Consider the following 6,265-nt stretch of genomic DNA (forward strand, 5'->3'; position numbering starts at 1 on the left):
ATTTACTTGTTTTTTTCAATTTTAGTTCTTTTCCATATAGTTCTGTTGGCATGAGGCGGCGGGGTACCCTCATCTCCAAACATTCCGGCATGAGTATGTTGTTGTGAAAGGCAATAAGCTTAGGAATCACCTGCTCATAAAACTCAATGTCCCTTTTAATTGTTTCTACAATCATGCCTTTTGGTGACCAAATGACAAACTCACATGTATCTGTCTCACAAATTGCCATTTGCATTTGTGCCTGATAGAAATAGGCATGTGTCTTTTTTACTTGCATTTTCCCATCTGTTGGAGTATAGAACAGGGCATATCTTTGTTTAGGTTTTAATTTGTCTTATTCACATGGGTGAATGCATTCTAGTATGAAAAGACATTTGATTTCTATGACGCTGGTGCTTTTTCCATCAGTTTTCAATATGCCATCAGGGCTACATCCAAGCTCTGGAAATTTTGGGTTTATCCAAAGACCTGTAGTTTCCACTGTTTGATTTTCATTTACAGTTTCACTATACTGTTGGAATGCTTTACTCTCGTTTGTTCTTCCATATCGTAATGTCTTCAGGTCCGGAAGTTCCCTGCCCCAGAGTAAACGCCTTAAAAGGCTATATTTTCCACGCGTGGTTTTCACATTTGAAATATCCTTTGCAGCAGATACTGTAATATGCAAAAATCTACTTCGTTGCCATTCATCTGATTCAGATTGTGTCTGAGTATTTTCAATTTGATAGGGTTCATTTCCACTGACTGTTGATTTGAATAATTTCAATGCAGATTGAGTTCTTAATGTTAAGTCTTTTTTATCAATCTCATAGTCTTCATATTTGTCTTCAAGAATCTGTTCAAACATGATCAATGATTGGCATGAAGGAAGTGATGTTATGAAGTTAATAATGAATTAGCTGTCATCGTGTTGGTCTGGCATTGGATCAAAGTGGATAATTCTGTCTGGTTTCATTTTTTTACTGTAAGTAGCCGTGTGACAGGGTTGAGGGTCACGCTTGTTTTTCCTCCCCTTGTTCCAACTGCATAGTGTGGATGTTGGAGCAATGTGGTGACCATGTTTTAAAATGATATCATCCACAGCAAACAATACAACCGCAATATGGTTGCATCTTCCCATTGCAGAAGCTTTGCAATCACACGTTGCATCCAGCACTTTCCCAGAGTTCCCATGTAAGGTGATGGATACATTATAGTTCACCTGCACTGAATAGGAAGCTTGCACTGTGCATTTTGTTGTTGCCTTGAACATTGGCCAAATCTTCATGAACCTTTTTTTTCAAACCACCTGCCTTCATCAATTGAAACAACAATGTCATCTTTGCCACCAGCTTCAGGACAGGTCTTGCATCTGAAAATCATGATTATCTTTCTATTAGCATAATTACAATCATCTGACCAATTTATATGAATGAACAGAGAATATATTGAGATAAGATCATGAATGATAAGAACTACAAACTTCACCTGTGTCTGAATAGGGATTTTACGGTTCAAATCATAGTATTACTATCCAAACAAATATCTATCCATTAACGTTAATTTATATAGCTTAGTTGCTAATTGGTTATGCCGCGATTTAACAATAATACTAATGATTAGTATTGTTAAATCGTGGCATAACCAATTAAAAAATAAGCTTACTTAAAAGATATGTGTATGACTTAATCTTAAACTTAAATTATTAACAAGAAGAAAATATAAAAAAGAAGAACGTAAAGAAGACAAATTAATTGTAACATTTGTTTTCTCAGCCTCCCACTGTTAAACAATAGAAAGAGCATTTATCGCCCCCTCACAAAGGGATCTTTTTCACACGTTGGGCTCAATTAATATAAAATTGTGGCAGGGCAGACGGACATCAATTACCTTGATAAAGTTTTACACATAAAGGTTGATTTCCGAGGAAACTGCGTCATGTTAAACTGTTGATTACGACAAAATGTTGTTTTAGTACATATAAGTGCAATAGCGTCTGTTATATGTACTTATATAATTCGGTCTAATAAAACAGAAATCGCAGGAAAGATTAAATTCTTAACGCCTTTAAGAAAATGTGAAAAGAACATCTATGTTATGTTCTAAGGAAATTAATTATTTAAAAAGAAGATGTGAAGCATTGGTGGCAATTGTAGTAATACATGTGTAAGTAAAAGAAGCATTGTTATACTTATTAGAATTAGCATTAGCAGTAGCAGTAGCAGTAGCAATAGCAGCATCAGTACCAGTAGCAGTAGCAGTAGCAGTAGCAGAAGCAGAAGCAGAAGCAATAGCAGCTTCTTGCTTTTTTTTGTTTTAGTAGTGTTTGTCGTATAAGAAGAAAGCAAAGAAGACACATAAATTGTAACATTGGTTTTCTTAGTCATTGTTGTAGTAGTATTTGTTGAATAAGTAATAAATACTATACATGTATATATACTACTTAAATAAAATAATTCATTATTGATATCCTACACAGCCATTTTTCAGTCCACTGAGGGACATGTTTTTTATTAGAGATTTTATTGTGGGCCAATATATCGTGTATAACTATCAGTGTACAGACTGGGCAACCGCATTGGGCGAGGATTAAGAGATAAACGAGGCATTAAATTAATAATGCACTGAGAGGCAAACGATACTATAACTAACTGACAATTTGGGAATTGTGATGTGTGTGTATCTTATTTGAAATTAGCTATCTTAATTCAAAAACTAATGTATATCCTCATCATAATCATGGACAACAACATCATCATATATCCTTTTTGTTATGATCATATCACCATCACAATATGCCTGAGCGTTATGATTGTGTAAACGTTTACTACAGCAAAATTGACAAAACTTAGTACAAACCACTCCCCTCAAGCTTTCATACCGCTACTTTGTACTGTTAATTCAGATTTATCTCATTTTAATATCATGACATACATTCAAGATAAGTGTCATAAATTAAAATATATCTTGATGCTTCGTACTCAGCGCTTTAAATAAGAAAACCGTTGCGAGCACATTAATTAGGTTTAATAAAAGTTTATACGATTCAAATAATCCCACTTAAATGATACTAGTTTAATTTTCAAATTGTCCGCAATCCAATAATAATGATGTTTGTACATGTACAAGATAAGTATTGATGCAATTTCAGTGAAAAAGGCACTCAATGAAGTTACATGGAACGATTTTTTTCTACTGTAAATATTAATCTATTTCCGATTATTTGAAACAAAATAGAAAAAGATACTGGTATAACCATTATCTATAATTTTGTGTTATAACCCCCATATAACCATTATTTATGATGTTGTGTTATTACCCCCAAATAACCATTAACTACGAGTTTGTGTTTAAACCCCAAAATATTTCATAGTTGATTTTATTTACATTGGTTTCCTTTTTTTTTACTGGCATCCGTGTGCAGTTTTCATTAATGGAACAGAACTGTGTAGGTTTTAAAACATCTGCTTCCTCTTCTAAGCGTAATTTCATATTTTTCTCAATTTCAAGGGGAGATGATTCTGAAATTTTTCTTACGTTGCTCATTCACGATAGGGGTTGAGTACTCATTGATATGAAAACACTGTAAAAGTTTTAAAAAAAAAATGAATGAAAACTGTAAATTGCATTAAGAAGCTGCATTTAACAATACTTTGAAATTCAGTTAAAGATCATAATAGATGTATTGCTCCGATATTCATCATTTTCAATAGGGTTCGAGTAATACTGATATAAAAACACTTAACAAGTTTGGAAAGATTCAGACGAAAGTTGTGAAATCTTTTAAACAAGTGGAAATTGTTTATTTTGTCAAATTTAATAGAAAAAAGTCTGGACTTATTGTCCCGATGTTTCTCATTTTAAATGAGGTAAAATGCTCATTGATTTGAAGACACTGTAAGTTTGGAAAGAATCTGATGAAAAATGTTGACATAATCACCTAACCAAGCAGTTTTTCACTTTTATTTTTATATTCAAAGAGACATAATTCTGGACTTATGGTCCGATATTGCTCATATAGAGTGTGGGTTGGGTCCTCATTGATAAAAAAACTGTGAAAGTTTGAGAACAATCGGATGAAAACTTTGGACTTCGAACAAAGATTTCAAAATTTCTCAAATTTTAAGGAAGATAACTATGGACGTAATGGTCGGATAATGCTAAAGGTCCCATACCACCTGGATAGAAAAAACGTGTCGCGCTTCGCGCTCTATATGTGGTTCTTAAACAAAACACTCCGAGGAGCGCTTGACTCAAGGGAAACGGGTTGCTGGGACACAGCTCCTCCTTGATAAGCGGCTGCTTCCTTTATCGCAACTCATTGTTACAATCGATAATACGTGTCGCGCTTCGCGCTCTATATGTGGTAGGGATATTACTTAGGGCCTATGATAGTCAACCATAAAATACATGGATAATAGATGTGTTGTTTGCATTTATTTGTTAATATAAAAACACGTGTATTTTTTATAAGATATTTAAGTGATGTAAGAAATTTTAATTTAATTTAATTGTCACCACGCGGCATCCATTAACTTTAATAAAAATGTCCAATTGTAGTAACATGTCTACATAAAATAAAGCTTTATTATATTTATTAACCTGACTGAAAAAAAATGTCAGCCGCCGAACTGTTCCGTTCGTGCCGGAACCCGGGATTGAACCGGGGGCCTTTAGATGATTATTGCTTAAACAACTTCAGTCTAACGCTCTCCCAACTGAGCTATTCCGGCTGACATTATTTATGTACTGCTATTTGGTGAAGTTGTGTATAGCGATCGTTATTATGTCTATTAATAAACTAATACATTGTACGTTTTCGTACCACTACGCCGTCCAATAAACTTGCTTGCGCGATAGGTCGTCAAATATCGTACTACATTGATTCTCCACTAAATAAGCAAATTAGAAAAACCACAAAATAAATATATTTGATTATGTTTTGTTTTTATAAAAAAACAGAAAGTTTCGCGTATTTACCAAGTCCCTGTGATCTTTCCCCTCTGATCAGTTGTGGATCAGTTATTAATTAAAACAATTAGATTTGCATTATTGGCAATGAATGTTGTAATAAATGTAATAGGCACAAATGCAGTACTTATTTACACTAATTTGCACAAAAAATCACCCCTATGCAAGATATTCTTAAAACAAAAATATATACATTGATCCGTAAAATAACTTATCCTCCCATAAGCGAAAAAATGCATAACATACTAGTCGCCGCTCTGCAGAGCGACGCCAATGACAAATTAATAGGTATTCGTCATTTAATGTATGCAACTCACAAATATATTGAAACAACAAAAACATATGTGCATATGTACCGGTATATATCTTTTCCAGAAATACTGTGCCATACTATGAACGCCATCCTCATAAATGGTTTTATAACAAAATTAACACCATTACAATATTAATCAAAACCTATTTTACTGTTATGCTTATGATTGTATTTGCCGTATTTGTCTACATTATTATAGTGGATGACAAAAAGTGTTCACAAATACGTATGTTTAATAATTATTGAAATAAACACTAAGGAACGAATCGAGTTATTGAATTATAATAAACTAGTTTTACCATGCGTGTACATTCATTTAAATATGTTCAATATCACACTTGAGTGTTGCTATTCCTAATCAAAATATATGTTCGTATAGAATGTTTTTGTTCAAGAACAACAACAGCAACATTTATTAGCTTTTAAGCATTACAATTTCTTCTAAGTCAAATGCAAAAATACACAAGTGTGGTGACATGGATGATAATAATTATTAAAATTAAGTAATGGTAGAAGTTAAAAAAGATTTGACTGATTCATAACATATTATATATTTCTTTAAGTTCATCATCAACACCTGTAAATTAAATGGAGAATAAATAGGAAAACAATAAATAGTCAAATAATTTAAGTGTTAAAAATAATTGACTAAGTCGTGTATTTAATAACAACGGAAATTTAAGCTATCACCGCTATATTAAACGTGTTTATAACCAATCTCCACGCAGAGTTGTCGTTCCTTGCTCTCACATACAACTCTGCATAATGCTCAGCACGCCATTTTGTCTACCAAATAGCTAAAACCGAACAAACGCATACAATGTATATTTGAGTGGATATTTAAGATCGCATTCATTTAATTAAGAAAAATGTACGATAAATCGTGCAAAAACTTGTGAGTTTTAATGCAACTCTTTGGAACTATTTTATTGCCCATTTACACAGATGTAATCATTCCACGTACTTCACAAATGTAAACAATTGTACATATTTTTTATTGAG

The 6,265-nt window shown here is 32.9% G+C and overlaps 1 non-coding gene across 1 annotated transcript; it reads right to left on the bottom strand.

Annotated features, from left to right (window-relative positions):
* Positions 1–4,622: 4,622 nt before the first annotated feature.
* Positions 4,623–4,712, bottom strand: Trnaf-gaa (transfer RNA phenylalanine (anticodon GAA)). The gene is given in 2 exon segments: positions 4,623–4,658; positions 4,676–4,712. It is a non-coding gene; the product is annotated as a tRNA-Phe (tRNA).
* Positions 4,713–6,265: the final 1,553 nt, after the last annotated feature.

Source organism: Dreissena polymorpha, chromosome 10 (assembly GCF_020536995.1).
Source record: "Dreissena polymorpha isolate Duluth1 chromosome 10, UMN_Dpol_1.0, whole genome shotgun sequence".
NCBI lineage: Eukaryota > Metazoa > Mollusca > Bivalvia > Myida > Dreissenidae > Dreissena > Dreissena polymorpha.